The sequence below is a fragment of the Hermetia illucens genome, chromosome 5, assembly GCF_905115235.1.
Source record: "Hermetia illucens chromosome 5, iHerIll2.2.curated.20191125, whole genome shotgun sequence".
NCBI classification, from domain to species: domain Eukaryota; kingdom Metazoa; phylum Arthropoda; class Insecta; order Diptera; family Stratiomyidae; genus Hermetia; species Hermetia illucens.
In genome coordinates, this window is record NC_051853.1 from 113398748 (window position 1) to 113420590 (window position 21843).

Genomic DNA, 21843 nt, shown 5'->3' on the forward strand with positions numbered 1-21843 from the left:
ATTAGCAGGCGTTTTATCGTCGAGAAATTTGTGGTAGAGGCGTTTCTTTTCACGGACCTTCATTTCAACATCATCATTCCAAAGCCAAGTATCTCGGTTGATGTACCGCTTACCCGGCTTGGTGACCCCGAGGGTTGCAGAGGCCGCTTTGTGGATCGCGTCTTTCATTTGGTTCCATGATTCTTCCACATTCGTAATGGTTGGCAATCGTATGAGTGAGACCGTTTCTTCTTTCTTCTCACCAAATCGCCACCATTTAATGCGCGGCGGGCCAGTGCGTTCCACACGCCGTTTTATCGGTGGCTTAATTCGCAGAACAGCAATCAACGGCCGATGTTGAGGTTCGATGGTCTCATAGGGAACGACTTTGCAATCAGTGACAGTGGTAAAATGTTGGCGTCTTATGAGAATATAGTCGATTTGCGTTTTATTGTTCCCACTATAAAATGTGGGAAGATGAGACAATCGTTTGATGAACCATGTATTCATAAGTACAAGGTCATGGGTGTCCGCAAAATCGATTATACGCTCGCCACCTTCATTGCGCGCTCCGAACCCCTTTCCCCCATGGCACCTGTTACTGTCTGCCTTTTCACCCACATGACCATTAAGGTCGCCGGCAATGATTACGTAATCGTCAGCAGGCACGTGACAAGTCTTTTCATAGAGAAGTTGCCAGAAGGCATCTTTCTCGGCATCAGGTCGGCCTGTCTGTGGTGGATACGCAGTGAAGAAGTGAATAGTGCGATCAGCTGATATAATGGTGATCTTCATCAGCCGATCATCAAATCGTTCGACTTCTTTAATGGCATCACGGAAACCCTCTGAGATGGCAATGCCAACACCATATTGAGTGTGTGGGTTACCAAAATAGAGAAGTTTGTAGCCATTTTTACCGCGTTCGCGTTCAATGTCGCAGCTTTTGGAACCAGACCATCGGGTTTCTTGCAGAACGCAGATGTCAATGCACCTTTTCCGAAGGGCTCTTGCGAGTTCCTCCGTCTTTCCAGTTAGGGTACCAACATTTAGCGTGCAGACACGTATTTGTTTTGTTCGTTGTGTGCGGACTAACTTGCTTACGTCCTGACGCCGTCCATGCGTCAAGAACCCTTGCCCATTTCTCGACAGAACCGGGGCCCGTCCTGCCGCGTCGACTGAGGTGGACGGCCTAGCATTTCTCCGAGGCCTGTGACTTAATCCGATCATCATGTTTGTAACGACATTCTATGCATTTCCTTGGTCGATCTGTCGCGGGGCCTGTCACCAAGAGAGATCAGGTAGGATTTAGCATAGTAGAATAACTCCAACTATACTCTATTTATCTCTTTCCCTGATCTCAGCATTTTATTTTTGTTTTACTGAGGATAGTACAGAGTACATTGCCTCAAACCCTCCTCCTTTACCTGGGCTTGGGACCAGCATACTATGTTAATAGCATGGCGGAGTTACAACCTTAAAAACCATGGATAGTCCTAATAAAGTAATTTGTACCCATGTATCTTCTTGACAAATACCTTAGAAGCCTTTCACGAGCTTTTATCAGCGTCAACACGTAGGTCTTTTAAGATCCTTGTTTGCTCTTTCGTAAACATAGTTCGCATGAGTCTAAGTCGAAGGGGCATTTATTATTATCCTGACTTGTAGTGATCCAGTTTTCATCCGATAAACTTCAATTGTTCGGCAGCATGATGACCTCATTACAATTTATTGTCTACCCTGCGCTTGAACAAAACGATTTATATGTGCTATTTGCATATGTGGCAAAGAGTCGGCATTCAAATATATTGTTATGAATTTGCTTTTTCGAACCTCTACCGCTGTCACCAATTGTTACGATTTCCTTTACGTAATCTCGTCGCTGTCACCAATTGTTACGTTTTTAGCTATTCGTACTCGTCACTATTTACATTACTTGCGTTACGTAGGCTCGTATCACTGGATTGCGTAGCACTAAACAAAAACCCGTTCTATAACTTAATACAAGCGTTTATTAAACACTAAATTATACAACCGTACTGTATAATTAATCATAGAACATTTCGAGGCGTATTCATACTCGACGCGATCTGTTCTAACTCTAGAACCAGACTGACTTTGTGGGTGGATTTCCGGCCCTTTTATACCCCGCGAAACATTCCAGAAAGGCATGTAAACACTTTACTAGAAAACTACTTTGCGACAAGATCTTTCTACCGACATAAGAGTCATCTGTTAACAATTATTATAACTAAATTTTCGCTCTACTGTTATACAATCTTGGCGTCTAAGCTAATTGTCATAACTACAATTCACATTGACGTCACACATAATTTTCCAAAGTGATATTCTTCACACTGCCCACCGCCTAAACTTGTTCGTCCAGAACAAGAATTATTGTTATTTGCCTGGTGTTCCGAATCGTGCTCATTTCTCCAGGTACTCAAATTCCATCCTTGTCCGGCATTTATCCACTTCACCTAATTGAGTTAACAGCGTCATTAAATTCCTTAATTTCCCAACGAAGATCTTCCAATTTCGATTACGACTTTCGTTTATCTTCCTTCTTGGGCTGTAGAATCAGAAGCAATACCAATTTATCCTTAACCATAAATCTCCGTCCGAATGTAGTTTCAATCTCACGTAGCATGCACTTACTTCTTCATCTCTTCGGCCTATTTGCAAAGTTATGCATTCCACGTGATCTCACGAAACCTCATCCTAAGCATCCAGACCAATAAAACTGCCGTTTGCCCTTCGTTATAGTTGCGGGGACATCCAAATGATGCTTCAAAATGATGCCTCGTGTCGTCACTCATAACACAACCATCAATATTTGTACAACTCTACGACCTTAATTTTCCGAAACGTGGAACACACATCGATCCACTTGTCGGAGATTGTGCCGTTGTACCACATAAATCTTAGCTAAGCAAATTTTGACCGTTAAATCATCCAAGTTTCCTCTTTGGTTCTGCTCCTCCAGATTAATTGTTTCCTTTACTTTTACAACTTTTTCAGAGCCTGGCATTACTTGCTCGAAAGTCTCTGTCGTAGCACTTAAAAGATAAACGCTACTAAATTGCTCTACGATATTCACCCGTATATCCTCCTTCCTTTTTAATTTTCTTCTATTTATCGCTTCACTTTCTTCACAGTAATTATCCCAAAACTCTTGCTTTTTCTATATCCATTTATCCATCCATTCTGATCCCTTCCGCTTCTTCCGACGCTTCTTGTAATTCCGTGTTACGTTCCTTCCTCTACTCCAGTCATGGCACTCACATCTAAAAATGCGCATAAGTGTTACGCTCATCAATTTTACAACTCAGCGAACCATTGCCTTCAAGTCACTAAGCGAGTTGTAAACTGTTGCTAGATTCCTTCCCGTCCAGCATATGCCTGTCGCTACCTTTGTCCTGAACGATCTCAAATTCTTCTCGCCACCTCAAATTTTCCGTCTGCCGACTTATCGCTTCTCGATTAGTCATCTCCTCCGGCTTTGCAATGTCTTGCCAGGTATGCCCACCCTGCTTAGAAATTTCTGCTTCCTGTTTCGTATCTTCTTTCATGGCCTCTTCCCGCGATTTTACATCTTCACCCATGACCTCTCCACGGTCTACTACTTCTCGGCAGTTTCGCTCCTGCTCTTTAGTCACCTCCTGACTGATCACTTCTGGTGATTTTCGAATATCCTGACTGGACTGCAACTTGTCAACTTCCTCCTGCCGTTTTACAACTTCTTGCACCATCTCTTCCATCGGCTTTGGCATCTCATTGGTGTTCTCACGTTTTATCACTTCCTTCTGTACACTCGCTTCTGATTACTTGGCTCTTCATCTCGACAGACTACAATTCCCTCTTTTCTTTCCTGAGGTTCTTCAGGCGAATCTCCCAATCACTTTGTTTGTTTCTACTATTTGCTTTACTACTTCTGGAGTACCTTCACACTGTGATTCTTCATTCACTCGGTACGCTACTTCCTGAGCGCTTTCCTTTTGTTCTTCGTTCACCTCTTTTCCATTAAATATTTTTTTCAACCATTCATGTCGACAGACAGGCATAGAGGGAAATGAAATCTCGTACGCTTTAGCGATAGAGGGGTCGATCTCCCCTATGCCGGGACCGGAGTCAGCAATTGGAGTATCAGTAGCATTGGCTAAATCTGTTTTCAAAAACTGGGAACAAGTTTCCCATAATGACAGGTGGCAGAGCTTAAATGCTGCTCGACACACCAAACTTTTCTTGCCAGAACCCAACATACGTACCGCAAAGTTTATCCTGTCGAAAAGCAGGAGGACTTGCAGGTGTATTGTGGGCATTCTGACAGGCTATAATTCACTAGCTGGGCATATGTTCAGAATAGGAATTACCGAAGATGATACGTGTCCCTCCTGTAATGAGGAAGCGGAATCCACGGAGCATTTCCTATGTGAATGCCCCGCCTATGGACGCATCAGGCATCATATCTTTGGTGCCGATGTTCTTCAATTGCGACGGGTAGCATCACATCTACTAACGGAAATCCTGCGATACGTTAACGAATCCGGAATATTTCGTTGGACGGGGGGAGGCGAGTACAATGGGCCAACACGGTCTGAGTGCTCAGAAGCTGTAGCTTCTCCCCCACCATACACACACACACATTCATCTTGATGTCTCGACCTTTCATCTAGACGTCCCAACCATTCATCTTGACGTCTCAACCATTCATCTTAACATCTCGACCATTCCTCATGCCGTCTTTCAGATTCTTCTATCTTTCTATGCATAGCTTGGATAAAAGCTCTTATGTCGTTGTTTTCTCTCGCGATCGTTATAGCTGCTTCCTCGCGACTCTCAACGGACGGTATAGGCTCATACCGGAATTCACTTTCGTCGACATTAATACCTCGTGACTCCAAAACTTTGTGAAGTCTCTTTGGTAATTCTACTTTGCTCCCTTCTGTAGAGAGCCCCAACAACGCCAGCTCACCTTCGAGTTGCTCCATACTTAAGCCCTCGAATTTAACTATTCTGGCTTACGCAATCCCACCGCTGTCACCAATTGTTACGAATTTGCTTTTTCGTACTTCTATCGCTGTCACCAATTCTTACGATTTCCTTTACGTAATTCCGTCGTTGTCACAAATTGTTACGTTCTTAGCTATTCATTAACTAAAGCTAATACTTTACTAGAAAACTATTTTGCGACAAGATCTTTCTACCGACATAAGAGTCATCTGTTAACAATTATCGTAACTAAATATTCGCTTTACTGTTTTACAATCTTGGCGTCTTAGCTAATTGTCATAACTACGATTTACATTGACGTCACACATAATTTTCCAAAGTGATTTTCGTCACAATATTCGATATGTGCGGTCTAATATCTCTTCATGATAAAATAATAAAATTGAAAGGTTTTCAAAAGCTCAACCAGTAACCATTACGATTGAAGCATGAAGCTTCCATTAAATATTGGTTAACGTGGGTAGATATGGTTGCCTCCTTTTGCACTAATTGCACTCTCAAAAGATATCCCCAGCGCCCGTTCGTATTCACAGCTGTAGTCCCTCAATCGCAAATTTTCCTGCAATAAAGTCGTTAATTCTTCCTTCAGCGACCTGTTCATGTGCTACCCATAAATGTGTAGGCTAAATTGAATACCAAGTTCTATATGTGGAATCATCTCAATTTTTTGGGTTCGCTATTGTAGTTTCGCATTTATTGGATTCATTGAAAGGTTATTACCTCAGAAGGGTTACTTCTACCCGCCCCCACCCTTTCTCCAAATCGTATTATTACAATCTCCGGGCTAGTGGCACTCCGTCCAAGTTCTGTTCCGTTTCAAAAGCTTTACAAAACATTTTCTCCAAAATATCTTGGCCGTAAAGCGGATTACCGGAAAGGAATTTCATCCTAAACTTGAGATGACGACGAAGAAAGGTACCATGGTGGTTTGTTATTGTTATTATCTGTGTGCCGGTATCTATACATCGTTTAAAGAGATAACAAATTTTCATAATGGAATTCAGTTCTTTTGAATCTGCAGTGGGAGTGCGCTGGAAAGTCTCCGTTGTCGTTCCGGCGTACGGGGAAATAAAAATTAAGCCCGATAATAGATTCTATGGCAAGCCACATTTCGGGTCAGAAGGTTGACCAATAGGCTTGAAATTAGCGTTTGACGAGGGACTGAAATGGAAGGTGTATTGTTAGGCAGGCGAGGAGTGAACAAAGAACACGTAAGGACTGTATTAATTATTCACAGGTTCTGAGCAACTCAAGCTGCCGATGGCATGAACAATGAAAGGCATCGTTGGAGAATTTACGGTGAGTCGTGAAAGTTTGAAGAGTCTGACGTAACTTCAAATAACAAGAGTTTGATTTCAGAAACTTTCGGCCAGTCAATCATTTTGAGAATTGAGACCAATTAAGTATTTGCATGCAAGCAGAGTCTTATACGACTGGAATATCTAAGGCTTGAGTAATGCACTTAGTCGGCAGTAACACTCCTTATAAGCATTGCATGTTTTCTGTTGACGCGGATAAATGCTACCAACTTTTTACCTTTTGCCCCAAAATTGGAAGAATGCTGAACTCACGGACGCTGTCAGAAAATCGGATATTAAGAGAAGTAAATGCCGATAGGCTTTTAGTACTCATGAATAAATTAGTTGACACTCAAAGCGAAAATTCTAATAGATCCATTGGTGATCTTAGACTGCCACTATTGAAAATCAATAAAGATGTCTCAAATGTTGAATTCAATAACAGTTTTTCTTTCATCCCGTTACTGTTATTATGGTAAGAGCTATTAACAAGGTACATATAGGTATATCTTCGACATTACCGACTTCTATTCAATTAGAAGCCAATTTTCAAGGAGAAGAATACTTGCGGAAGGCGAATGAAGTTATTTTTCGTGCGACACCGTGAGAACAAATGAAAGGAACCGACTAAAAGTTTTCAAAAATGATCAACCTCTTAATATAAAGTTGTAAATTCATCGTCATCATCAACGGCGCAACAACCGGTATTCAGTCTAGGCCTGCCTTAATAAGGAACTTCAGACATCCCGGTTTTGCGCCGAGGTCCACAAATTCGATATCCCTAAAAGCTGTCTGGCGTCCCGACCTACGCCATCGCTCCATCTTAGGCAGGGTCTGCCTCGTCTTCTTTTTCTACCATAGATATTGCCCTTATAGACTTTCCGGGTGGGATCATCCTCCTCCATACGGATAAAGTGACCCGCCCACCGTAACCTATTGAGCCGGATTTTATCCACAAGCGGACGGTCATGGTATCGCTCATAGATTTCGTCATTGTGTAGGCTACGCTCTATCCTCATGTAGGGGGCGAACAATTCTTCGGAGGATTCTACTCTCGAACGCATCCAAGAGTTCGCAATTTTTCTTGCTAAGAACCCAAGTTTCCGAGGAATACATGAGGACTGGCAAGATCATTGTCTTGTACAGTAAGAGCTTTGACCCTATGGTGAGACGTTTCGAGCGGAACAGTCTTTGTAAGCTGAAATAGGCTCTGTTGGCTGAAGCCAACCGTGCGCGGATTTCATCATCGTAGCTGTTATCGGTTGTGATTTTCGACCCTAGATAAGAGAAACTGTCAATGGTCTCAAAGTTGTATTCTCCTATCCTTTTTCTGCTTCGTGTTTGACCAGTGCGGTTTGATGTTATTGCTTGATTCGTCTTCGGTGCTGACGTTGGCACCATATATTTTGTCTTGCCTTCATTGATGTGCAGCCCAAGATCTCGCCTGAATGGCCGCCTTCTCGATCTGGATGAAGGCAGTTTGTACGTCTCGGGTGGTTCTTCCCATGATGTCGATATCATCAGCATAGGCCAGTAGTTGAGTGGACTTGAAGAGGATCGTACCTCTTGCATTTACCTCAGCATCACGGATCACTTTCTCGAGGGCCAGGTTAAAGAGGACGCATGATAGGGCATCCCCTTACCGTAGACCGTTGTTGATGTCTAATGGTCTTGAGAGTGATCCTGCTGCTTTTATCTGGCCTCGCACATTGGTTAGGGTCAGCCTAGTCAGCCTTATTAGCTCCGTCGGGATACCGAATTCTCTCATGGCCGTGTACAGTTTTACCTTGGCTATGCTATCATAGGCGGCTTTAAAGTCGATGAATAGATGGTGCAACTGTTGTCCATATTCCAACAGTTTTTCCATCGCTTGCCGCAGAGAGAAAATCTGATCTTTTGCTGATTTTCCTGGAGTGAAGCCTCTTTGGTATGGGCCAATGATGTTCTGGGCATATGGGACTATCCGATCTAGCAAGATAGTGGAGAATGTCTTATAGATGGTGCTCAGCAACGTGATAACTGGTCGCCTCCATATTTAACCAATTCGGCTGTAATTCCATCGGCTCCTAGCGACTTATGACTTTTTAGCCGATGAATTGCACGGACTGTTTCTCCTAAACTTGGTGGTGGCAGTGTTTGTCCGTCGTCTTCAGTTGGCGGGACCTCCAACTCGCCGATGTTCTGATTGTTCCGTAGCTCATCAAAGTACCCATCGCTCTGATTTCCCTCTTTTTCTCGGCAGGATGAGCATCGTGGTCTATAAGGCTTCATCCTGCTGACTTGTTGGTAAAACTTGCGCGCCTGGTGCGGTTGCTCCCTGCACTTTTCTAGTTCACAGACTTGTTGGTTCTCCCAGGCTTCGTTTTTTCCGTCTGTGAAGTCGCTTCTCCGCTTGACGGAGTTCGTGATAAGTCTCGGCGCGTGCCCGCGTTTTTGAGAACGCAACATTACTCGGTATGCGGCATTCTTCCGTTTCGTTGCTAGCTTACATTCATCGTCAAACCAGCCGTTCCGACTCCTCTTGCGGCTGGGGCCAAGTATGTTTGTGGCCGTATCGATGATAACGTTCTTCAGGTGATTGTGAAAATCATTTGTTGATGCTTCATCTCCAGGTCCTCTGTTGACTGCCGTTATTGCGGCATCCATTTCCCTCTTATATGTGTCGCCGAAGGTTGTGTTGTGGATGGCTTCAGTGTTCACTTTCACCTGATTGTCAGAGGGGATTCTAGGTGGTATTGTTATTCGAGCTCGGAACACCATGCCAACGAAATAGTGATCCGAGTCTATATTGACCCCCCTATATGTTCTGACATTCATCAAGACTGAGAGGTGGCGGCATTCGATCAACACGTGGTCAATTTGGTTGAAAGTAGCCCCGTATGGAGAGGCCCACGTATGTTTGTGGACCGCTTTCCGCGCAAAAATCACCAAGTATGATTTTGATATCTGGGACAGGCTTCGAGGGTTCGTTCTACTGCCTCGTAGAAGGTATCCTTCTCCGACTCTGCAGTCTCCTTTGTGGCGCGTGAACGTTAATGAGGCTTATATTTCTAAACTTGCCTCGCATAGTGCAGAGTGCATAGCCGTTCGCTTATGTTTTCAAATCCGATAACAGCAGGTTTCACTTTTTGGGTGACTAAGAAACCTACTCCGAGCACATGGTTTACTGGATGACCGCTATAATATCTGGTGTAGCGGCTCTTCTCCAAGAAACCGGTCCCTGTCCATCGCATCTTTTGTAACGCTGTTATATCAGCCCTATATTGGGACAGGGTATCGGCTAACTGCTCATCAGCTTCATCTCTGTACAAGGAGCGCACGTTCCATGAGAAAATGCGCGAATCGTTATTCCGTTATCGTTACCGAGTCCGTCGTTTTAAAGTCCATCCTGTCCGAGGCTCCTTTCGTGGCTCCGTAACATCGGTTTTCCATGAAGGGTTGTCAGCCCTACCCAACCCCCAACCTGGAGGACCAGTTGATACAGTTTGTCCCGTTTTTAGGCGCGGGAGACTGGCCTTCATCCTTCTCCGTCTGCAGTTTTTCGTTAAGAAAGAGCTCCCAGCGGTCACCACGTGGAGGAGGAGATAGGGTTTGGTAGTAGAGCTGTTGGTGTTGGTTCAGCAGGCATTTCCCAGGTTTTATGCTCCATCGTGGGTACCAATCCACGTTTCGCACTGGGACCTATACTACCCTTTGACCACCACCACAAAGTTGTAAATTACTGAGCAATGTAACATGACATTACAAAATATTGTCTTATATTAGCAATCAGCTTTAGCAGGAAAGCGGAGTTCTCCAGTCATCGAGATTAATAGTTGTGGAGATAATTTACTTTCAGAAAGGGAGCAATTTTATTTTAGCTTTTTTAATTTTTTATTATCAAATTCGATTTACTGTCGGTCTGTCTAGAAAGTTGCTGTTGTTTGACTTGTTCTCGGTCTTATGTGTGCATCTAAAAAGTGAAGGGTGTTAACCTTCTTCCTTCGAATATAGCCAGTTGAAGTACCAATCGAGAGGCGTCGATTAGTAGTTTCCAGAATAGGTGGTAATCGGTATACTGTTTATAAAGGGAGGTTGAGTATTGAAGTCGCTAGAAAGTTATCACTTAATTTACATTCTCAAAAACTACTTGACTGAAAAATCTGAAAACAATTCGAAAATGGGAAGCTCGGTGCTTCAGGTATGAAGGCTTTTCTTTTTGATATTTTCTGTAAGAATATATGGGAACACGATGGCCCCAATTATACATAGCTCGTAGAGTATGTATTTTGAATATACCCCGCTGTGGTTCTGACATTTCATCTTGTGGTCAGTAGTCATTTAAGGTGAACTATGATCTGCTTTAACTTTATTAACAGTAGTAGGATTTCCCCCAAACTTTCCAATATGGTACTACCTACCAAATGCAAAATTTGCGGATCTAAGATGAACATAAGAGGGGGAGGGGCTGTTCGCAGCAATTTTTCGAAATATAATAATATACTACTATACTATTAACTTGATTAGAACAAATATCGCAACGAGGAATATTTTGAGACCATGATTTTTTTCAGATATTTTGCTTTAGTAGTTTCTGAAAATGGGCCTTCAAGTAATTGACCTTTTCGGGCCCATACACCTCTTGCCTTAGTAACCAGTGTTGAAACTAATATTCGGTTTGTGCTAATCGAGACTTTTGCATTCGATACCCCACATAACCATATTCAGTGTAAAAACATTTTGCACCCTTTTAGGTATATGGGGACCCCCTCCGACTAATGTTCAAAATTCATCAATGTAATTTTTTAATTTTAATTTATGTGGGTGTTCATAATGCCCACCTTCTCGCCAAATCTTGTTTGAATCGGTAAGATCGTTTCTGATAATAATTCTATTCTTAAAAGGTTTTTTTCTACAGTACAGTACAGTGTAAAGTTAATAATAGTATATTAGTATATTTTTGGAACTTGACTAGAAACCCTCCTTAAGTTCATTCTATAATAATAAAATTTTGGCTCAGTTGTAAGTGACTGAAGCAAAAATAAATAAGTACATGTTGAACACATTTGTTCATATAAGGATATCGTGATTTTTTTGTGAGATTTTCCACTTAGATCCCAGATTTCGCTTTATTTAAAATGAACACATTTTGACTACCGAATTCCCCCCTTAACCAAATATTTTATTTGATGTCTCATGTGACAATATCTGGAAAAAATTACACATTCCGTTTGCATGTATGGCTCTCCTTGAACTCAAAGCCTCTATATGTGTAGGATAATAGTACCGACACTGCCGAAAATTTCGTGGCAATAACTTTAATCGATTCCATATATATTGCCTGTTATTAATCAGACAGATAGGCTTGGAAGGAAAGGAAGGACCTTTCCACAGTGAACTCGTGTAGGCGTCGGAATTATATTCATAGATCAAAAGTATCAAATTCCAAAACGGTGCAGGTAGCGTTGACTATTTCTGGGTATGCGACAGCTAATGATGGCATGAGTAAGCAAGTTACTGTAATCGTGTGGATCACAGGGCCTAGGCGGGGTAAACTTCACTGAGACTAATAGCCATTTAGCCGGGAACTTAATGTCCCGTAGTGGTAAAGTGTTCCCGGCTTATCATAATTTCATTCTGCTGTTGAGCGGGATAAGATGTTACCACCCCTCCCCCTTGCGGCAGTGTGCTATGGTACCTTGGAAACCGTGCCGGAATGCATCTGTATCCGCTAGCCACGCCCTCATACACATGAGAAAGAGGCTTCTTCAGCATTCGAAAGTAGTCCAGAAGAGGCTTCCTAAAAGTGACATTAAATGCCTTGATATGATATTCACATCTCCTGGCTTGGACATATGTTGGGAGGCATGCACTTTCTGACCGTAAAAACCACAAATTTTTTTTAGACTTCGGAAACCTTCACCATTTCGTTATAGACGACAAATTCACTTAAATATGGTAGTTTCAAACGCGAACAATGGAAAATAAATGTGACAAAATACCAGAACAACCATATTTAAGCGAATTTGCTCCATATTAAGACCACGTTCTCTCGCATTTGAAGCGTAATATTCCTAAATTTTCCACTCTTAGATGTCATTTGAAAGTTAACATAATGACGCAACTTTTGTCAAATTTACAGGTTTGTAAGTATTATACCAATCGATTTCGAGATTTCTTTAAACTTCCAACATTTATATCTTTGAAGTCGCGATAATCATTCCAATTGAAAAAATATAAATTAATAAGAAATTTCATGTAGTTTCCAAAAATAGTAAAATCCGAAATTAAATGATTCCGGGAGTGGGGAATTGTAAAGTCAAACTTTTTGACACTATTCACCCAAAATGGAGTAACTCTTTAACGATAAAAGATAAAGTACCCATTCTATGGACCAATTTTCCTCAAACAAGTGGTACTATCCACTGTCAAAATTTGTACCATCATAAACGGGGCACCCTGTATAATGGATTGTTTCCAATTGGTGAGGATATGACACTTCGATAAATGCAAAAAAATAACTGATTACGTAACGCTGGTTACTGGCATAGTTGAAAATGTAATTCATTTTAACCAGGTAAAACTTACTTGGGCAACCCACAGTTTTCCAACTATATGCCTCTTGCTTTGGTAGTTGTTTAGAGAAAAGAATGCGCTAGTATAATATTGAAAGCATCCCCAATGCGTATGTTGCCTCTGCAGGTGAAATATTATGTTCCGTAGAAAGGTTGTGAATTAATTCCGTACTGGTGGCAAATTCTGTACTCCTAGGATAAACTCAAGGGGAGTTTTCGGGGAAAATCTTAAAATATGGTAATACACCCTTATCAAATTTATATAGGCAAATATTGGGACAGGATTCATTTTGAGGCCTCGATTTTGCATAAACATACCATTGCAATTTATTTCAGATTTTTCGGTTGTTAAGTTTTGAAAACGTGACCTCTTTTTTGGGGCCCACATTTTGAGCCCTCGCTCCACTATTCTTCACCTAATATTAAAAATAGAACTAATAGCAAAAAGTACTAATTAAGTCTGTTTGTTTAATACCCACCCTGTCGTATGTATGCAAACTCAACAGTAAATGGCTCCACTTGCTATATCTAAAGAGATTCACGGACCACACATTCTCACCAGATATCGTGATAATAGGTTTAGCCGTTTTCGAATAAATCTGGTGTGATAGACCGTCAGGTATTGATTCAATTTTGATAAGGTTTTGTTTCACACAAAACTTTTAAAAAAAAATATATTTCTAGACTAGTATTATTTGCAAGAAAATTGGCTATTATATATGTTTCCTTTTAGAGCCGGTGATGCGATCGTTGTTAATCTTGTTTCGTTTTATCTTGTATAAGTTCCTGAATCAATGCAGAAATATCCATAATGAGTAGTTTTTCTATGGGTGTCAAACTCCATTTTTCCGTCCATGTTTATTATTTTAACATTCAAAAAAGCAGGTTGTGGTCCACTTCCGCCTTCATTGTGCAGGTAGTCTTTCTGTGGATGCCAACATGGAGGTTTCCACATATCTTACTCAAAATGGAGGGATTAATACGCCTTTTTCCGTCCTCTCTTCCATTTTTTTCGTGAAGATTTCCTTGAGTAGTGGAAAAAAGGGGTTACCAATGCAACTCCTGAAGTTGTCCTGTAGAATCTAGACCCTTTTTCCACTCCGGTGGACCTTTTCCTTGGAGGTGGTCTTCTTCCAGATAGGAGAGCGCCTCCCTTACAGGGATGCTAGGAAACAGAGCTTTCACATATGGTTTGTCCTCGAGACTGTTGACCATGGTGAATCCCTGGAGAGTTGTATTATCTATTTTCCTGTAAAAAGAGTATTATTATTAATGATCTTGGCTTGGCTTTTTGGCGTGATGTTGGCTTAAAGACATAGTTTCAAGAATCTGATGTTGTCGGTAATAGTGACTATAAACTTTTTCAATTTGATGTAAAGGTTGTAATCCTTGTTCCTGTATTCCATTTTGATATGTGCTTGCAGCGTTGAACTTTTTGAATGAAACGAAAAGATTGCTTTGATGTACATTGAAGACTAATTTTGTTTCCTGATTAAGGAGAGAAAAATTGTACCGTGCTTTAAACCGATTTTTACTAGCGTGTTGAAATGAATTTGAACTGCTGTTTGAAAAGGAAGTGCAGTTTAGAAAGGAGATCTTGCATGCCATACTACTAAATGCATGTACACTAGCAACAATCCACTTGAACACAGTTGACCAAGTAACAAAAATAATGATAATTTTTCAAATTTTTCCCTCAAAAACTAGACTTTATTTTCGTAGTTAAGCTGCAGTGAACAATATTGAAAACAAGTCGAAATATCGGACGCTAGGCGCTTCGCGCATAAATGTTACGTATTCATTTTGAGATATTCACCTAAAAATGCAAAATAGTCGTTGATATATTTCAATCTGCAATTCCAGATGAGTTCCGCAATTAGATGAATTCACTTTATTTGACGTGAATTGTATTGTAATTACGTCATACTTGTGGTGTGGACCATTACTTAGAATTTGGTCTACCATTGCAGGTGAACAGCTTGTAAAACAAAACTGGAATCCTAGGAAAATGGATTGGACGAAGTTCAATGAACTTCTTGGCGACAAAGTTGAGCTCCCTTGGCGGCTGAGGACTCCTTTGGCGATAGAAGATCAATTGGAAACTCTAAATCGCACACTTTTAAATTGCTTTGAAGAGGCTTGTCCTATTTCCGGAGGTCAGCTTGGTAAAACGGTTCCATGATGGAACCGAGAAGGAGAGAGATTCAGGAAATCAACCAGACGACTTTTAAATTGTGCTTGCAAAAGAAATAAAGATGGAAACTGGCTAAACTTCCAGAACTCACAGCGTGAATATAAGAGGTTCGTAAAACGTTCGACACCAGACTCTTCTAGAGCATACTATAAGGAACTGGAAGGTGAAGAAATATGTTTCGAGGATGTCTTGCACTGGGCTACGTCCCTTCCTCTTGGCAGAAGGTGAAGGCAGTCATCACACCAAAGCCTGGGAAAGATGACTATCCAAAGAACTTCAGGCAAATCAGCCTAACAGTATTTTAGCTGAAATGTCTGATGTTGACGAAACTCTAATAAAGTGGACCTATGCTATGCTAACGCAGAGATTGTTGTGTGCTGAAGTGGGTGCCGATCGCAACGGATAACAAAGGAAGCGACGAAAGGCTTCCCTCAAGGAGCTGTGCTATCGTCACTTCTATGGATTATGCTGATCAACTCACTACTATACAAACCGTAAAATCTGCCAATAAACGTTCAAGCTTATGCGGATGACGTGGCTGTTGGCCGAGGTCTCGGAATGGTTTGTCGAAATGTACAAAGCGGTTTTGATTTGATTGATAATTGGTGCCTCAGTCATGGGCTTTCAATAAACTTAAATTTCAAATGAAACAAAAAAAGGGCATACTGAATGGTCTGTGCCTTCCAGAGATGAGGAGTACAACCCTTCAACTTTTCGAAGAAGTGTAATGTCTGTGAGTTATTCCAGATAAGAAACTTATTTGGAACAAACATGTAGAGATAAATATGAAACGAACTCTCATAACTTATGGGCTGTGTAGGCGGACCATTGCTTCGACATGGGGGCTTAGGCCCCAGGTAGTAATGTAGATATATGGTGCCATCATTAGGCCGATGTTCGTTTATATATCCGTAGTGTGGTGGGTTAAGGTGAAATAAAAGAGTTTTTGCTGTAAACTTGCCACAATGGAAAGAACTGTGTGTCTGGGTATCACCGGTGCCATGAACACCACATCGTCGCAGATGTGAATACATTACTCAATTTAAGGGAGGGGGGCGCAGAGAATTGGAGGAGTCATTAGTTTGTAGAATGCATTCCGATTTTCAGATCCCCGTACATCTGTTTCGTACAAGATGTGATGTTGTTTTGAAACGAACAGAAAACTGATACGAACCAGAAGAATCATCTACACCGATGGATCAAAAACAGAAAATGGTTCTGGAGCAGGAGTCTACCTCTCGAATGAAAACGAAAAGTGGGCTTTTCTTTTGGGACAATACATAACGGTCTTTCAGACTGAATTGCATGCGATCCTCACAGTGGTAACCTGGATGATTGACGAGCGGTTGAAGGGTAGGCGCAAAGCAATCTATAGCGATAGTCAAGCTGCATTGAGGGCATTGAGTTGTACTTTGATCACTTCAAAAATCGTTCAGGAATGTAGAAACTGATTGAATTTTGTTTCTAGATTCAATACGGTGCATTTACCTTGGTGCCTGGTTATTGTGGTGTAGGGAGAAATGAAATCTCGGATGCCATAGCAAACGAAGCTTCAACTTTCTCCATGCTCGGATCGGAACCAGCAATTGAGGTGTCGGCAGCATTGGCTGATGCTGCTGTCAAAATCTGGGAACAAACCTCCCATAATGACAGGTATCCTTAATGATGCTGGACGGACCAAATGTTCCCTGTCTGAACCAAACAAAGATACAGGAAAGTTCAAAAGTATCAAAAGTAAGATCATTTTCTAAAAGAAGTAAATGAGGTGACTTGAACACATTCTGAAAAAAAAAACTTACATTCCGCTTTCGCATGTAGAAGCTCCCCTTAAACCCAGTGCAAATTGATGCCAGTCGTTGTATGTAAAGGGATTTATAGACCACACGTTCTCACCAGATTTTGTGACAATAACTTCAGCCATTTGCGAATAAATCGAGTGCGACTGTCAGACAAACGGATCGGCAGATATTGATTCGATCCTAATAAGGTTTTGTGTGAAACAAAACCAAATGTGAAACAACACCTTTGTGTGAAACAAAACCTTATTAGAAAAGTAACGTTTATAACTTGTACGTGCCTTGATCCAGCAAAAATTAAGTTAATCGCTGCTTTTTCCAATATTGCGACATGACAGTTTACATAAATTCGGCAATTTTGTCTGACCACTGCTGGAAAATATTAGTTACATAGGGTAAATAAAAATATTATTTAAGGTGATAAAAAACATAAATACTTTTGGTGAGCTTTCAACGGTTGTTCCGGTTGTATTTTGAACAAAAGGAAGAAATTGAAAAGTAGCAAACGCGTAAAATTTTAAAACAATACCATAGTTACTCCTACTATATCAGGGCCTTGAAGTGTTTTAACACACTTCATTCAAGACGTAACAGTGCACTACAGTAACACTGTAGGAAACAAAATGGTCAGTATTGCGCTCGCCCGAGATTATTTCCCTCATTTGACTCAGGTACCCGTTCACAGCTGAGTCGATTGGTATCCGACATCAAATCACGATACAAGTTCCACTGTCACGAGTGGGATTTGAAACGCGACCTTCCGTACGACAGCCTTGTGCTCTAACCACTCATTAGTTACTACTAAACAGAAACAGAAGATAGTCAGACTAGCTACGAAGGAAAAATTAATGTCGACGGAAATAGGGATCGTCCAGATTTGCTATAAAAAGCAGGTCTATGTGTCAAACTTTGAATCATCATAACGTCTATTCTATAGTAAACGCTTGAAAAAAACCCTGCCTGAATTATGGTAATAAGGCGGTGACCTGCCCAGAACTAAGCGATTTACATATCTCGATTCAATGCTACTACAGGCAAACTGAATGAAGTGGCACTCCACAACCGGTGTTCTTTATGATCGATGTACCTCTATACTTCTGAGTGTTGGCCTACTATAAAAGACAATGAACGGCGTTTTGCGGTAATGAGGACTAAGATGTTCCATTGTACTTGCGGCGTGACACATTTGGATCACATCCGAAATGAGAATATTCGCGATCGATATGGGGTTGCATAGATCGTAGGAAAACTGCGAGAGAGGCGTTTTCGATGGTGTAGTTACGTGATTCCCGCTAACGAGAATTCACTTACCAATATTGGTCTGAACTCGAAGTCAATGGGAAGCGACCAGGCTGAAACAATGGTGGCTTGATACAACGGATGGAGATTTAAAAGCCTCGCGACTACATCCGGATCAGGCATTTGATAAAATAAAAAGGGGAAACCCATCACGACGGGCCGACCCCGCTTGTGAAGAAAAAGAAAAAGATGTGAGAAGCGACGAGCGCATGACAGCTCCATGTCACATAGCTAAAAATTCGTTGATCTATATTTTTTTAGAAAGCAATTTAAATAAAACATTTGATGGAAAGCCCTGTATTGATAATAGTCAACCTTATACGCTTCACATTCTGAGTTTAATATGATTAGTAAATGCGAAGAATTTATCCGACATCATATATAAAAAAGGGCTGGGGAGAAATAGATTCTTCATGATTGGAATTTTAATATTTCACTCGAATGTCAATTATTCTCGTTAATTTGTATGGCTAGATGCTGTTAATTCGCACGAAATTGATAAGTGTGAACTGCTATAACCTTGACATTATTTGTCAGATTTTCATGAAACTTGGCATGAGCAGTAAATTCGCGCGAAATTGCTAGATTTGAACTGCTATAACTTTGGTGTTAATGGCCAGATTTCCATAAAACGTGTATGCAAAATGTGGTCCGCTATGCTGACGCGAAATTTGGTAGTTCTAGGGTGAATTTAAGGGGGGTGTTCAGTAAATTTCTAAAAGTTGGTAACATACTGTTGGAAGTTTATTTGAGCAGATATCGGAATGGGACATATTTTGATGCCTAGATTCCATCTAAGCGCACTTTTCTGATTTTTTTCGGATTTTTGGGATGGATAGTTTCCGAAAATGAGTCCTGTCTCACTTTAAGTGCGTACATTTTCACTCTTTACACACGCACTTTGCAATTCACGCCAAAACTAATATCAGTTTCGAAAAGTACAAATCATTTGGACGTATGGCCTACACTACTATATCCGGTGAAATTTTTTTTTAAATCCACCCTTTGCATGTCTGGGGAGCCCCCCTTTAAACTCCACCTAAATTTATGTCACTCACTGTTTGCATGGGATTTCATAGTTCCCATCTGTCCACCGAATTTCGTTCGGACCGGTTTAGTCGTTTTTGAGAAAATTGCGTGTGACAGATAGGCAGACAGACACACAGACAGACGGTGAATCGATTTTAATAAATAAAAAACGGCAATTTTAGTCAGTGAGTTTATGTGAATTACCACTAGTGTAAGTATATAAATTGCGAAAAGGCTGAAAAGGTCTCATTTGTAGAAACATCCATTCCGTTAATGCATTTAGTCATTAATCGAAACCAGCAAATTTATGCAGTTGCATTGGAACAGTTCTAGTTCAGCGCAATCAGGAAAGCACAACACAAAGAAAATCTATTGATCATAAACAACGCATGATAATTTCAAGGGGTTAAATTGATAAGAGCAGTTTGCCTCCGATAATTTTCACAATAACGGCCAAGATGTTAACCTTTGCCAGTTATATTAATCTCAACAGCATCGTCAGTATACCACCTTCATTGCTAGTGTAAAGTCTTTGTAGTATTTGGTGGAAATGAAAGGAAATTTCAGTCTAATCTTTTCAATTCTTTTTATCATTCTCTGTGGAATTTCAAACGGAGTTCCGACTAGCACCCTAGTGCCTACGACTCAAACACAAGAAGATGGCGCTTCTTCTTTTTCAAACGGGACACATATTGATTACTTACTTTTCAGGACTCAAAGAAGGTGTTTCATCGGTCATGATGGCAGGTGTCGGAAAGTAGTGAGCCAATCCATTTCAGGGAAATTTTAATTTTATAATTTCGTTTCTGGCCAGGTAAATCGAGCCTGATTGACTAGATATGCGTGAAGCTAGCAGGAAATGCACCAGGCCCTATGCGATCTATTGGCCTCCAGCGCTGCAAGTTTCGCCCTTTGCACCATCCATGTGTACAAATATTCTAAGGAAAGTGTCGTTGTTTGTTTAAGAAAATAAAATTAGCAGTAGAATGTTCGGTATGCGAGAAAAGCGTTTACGAATTTGGTCTTCCAACTATAGTCAGGTGAATCTCACACAAAAGAAAGTTCTGAAGATGAATCTCTGCAAAATATAATGTTATAGTATTATTAGTGGTGTGCATACGTTATCCTATCATAGTCCCCTTCCATCTAGACCACATTTTATGTATCTGGTGGCGCTGTAACCAAATATTTGATGCATGTGTCTTTTTTTGGTATCGGGCTTTCTAGTAGATTCCAGTAATTAGAATCACTACGATAAAAATGCAATAGGATCCATTCTATGATAGTAAAACACCGTGAGTGTACAAACGAATATGTAGAGGCTAAACCATGATTCTTCAATTTGGACTCAGAATATTTTCATGAAGAAAATCTGAAAGTTGTGTGGTGTACTCGATTGCCGGCAAAATACGATCCATGGAAAAGAGTAAATTTTTTATTCATCTCATATACATGTGTAATATATAAAAAAAAATAAATATTATAAATGAGGTTAATAAAGGTTGATCTAACGTCAAAACAATTTTGTTATTATAATGAATATAACAAAACATGCGAATTAGCAGTCCGCTTGCTACCTTCGTTCTTGGTAAGCTCCGCGTGTGTCTATATTTTTTGTTCATGAAGTCCATGGAGTGCGCTGATTCTGTGTTTTCCACTGAATGCAGTGGACGACCATAATGACAATCCGAGTTCGCTAATGATCAACCACAAAGGGCAGCCATTTCCAATTTTCAAGTACAGTTCAACTGAAGTGTCCTATCGGCTTTAGGTCACTTTAGCTTCGCACATATCATTTACAAAATCTCCCGCGCGGTCATTTTTAGTAAACTTATCCCTTCCGCACTTCACTATAATAAAATTATCGTTTTATAATTATTCGTCATATTAGTTTAATTTCATTCACCCATTTGCATTTTATTATTGCAATGCAATGTTCCCACATTTTCATGCTCGCGTCTAGTTAGGTGCAGTGTGCCTAACGAGCCGAATTTGCGAAACCGTCGACTTGCGCGTACATATATATATATAATATATATTCTTTTGAAGCTTACGTAATTACTAAATCAGTTCGAAATCAAATAAGAGTCATATGAACGACATTAAAGCTATGATTGCAAAATATTGAGACGGGGTAGAGGGTGAAATTGGAAATTCAATTGTGATACCCAACCCATTGATGTAAGTGTGGCACTCATTACAAAAGAGCCGAGCCGACTCAGAAGAGTCGAAAATTGAAGCAATAAACACCTGCACAATCTCGAAGGCACGAATACCACGATACATATTCGACTCAGCGAGACGTGAGTCGAAGATCATAACCTTCTTTAATGGACCCATTCTCAGAAACTGCCTAACCGAAAAATCTGAAAAAATTATGAAACTGCCTTTATATGATAGCCTTAGACAGTACTACTGATACTGATGGGGCTCAGTCCCCATGAAAAGGCAAAGGCCCGTCTGTGACAGCTCGTTTGAATTTTTCATCTACATGTTTGCTTAAAGAACCTTTTTAAGGTTTTGTGTGAAACAAAACCTTATTAGAATCCAGACGGTGTCTGTCTTTTTTTTTTTTTTTGTTGAGGAGGTGGAAATCTTCAAAAAGACACTGGTCTGGACACACCAGCGTGTGGGATTTTTACCCACTAAAACCACCCCCGACTCCCTCCCTGCCCCGCGGAACC

At 40.8% G+C, this 21843-nt stretch overlaps 1 protein-coding gene and 1 long non-coding RNA gene across 2 annotated transcripts in view; both read left to right on the forward strand.

The window, feature by feature from the left end:
* Positions 1-21843, forward strand: part of LOC119657375 (carbonic anhydrase-related protein 10) — a 402093-nt gene that overhangs the window by 174794 nt on the left and 205456 nt on the right. The window lies entirely within an intron of this gene.
* Positions 19426-20151, forward strand: LOC119657376. Its single transcript, XR_005250130.1, has 2 exons — positions 19426-19916; positions 19974-20151. It is a non-coding gene; the product is annotated as an uncharacterized LOC119657376 (long non-coding RNA).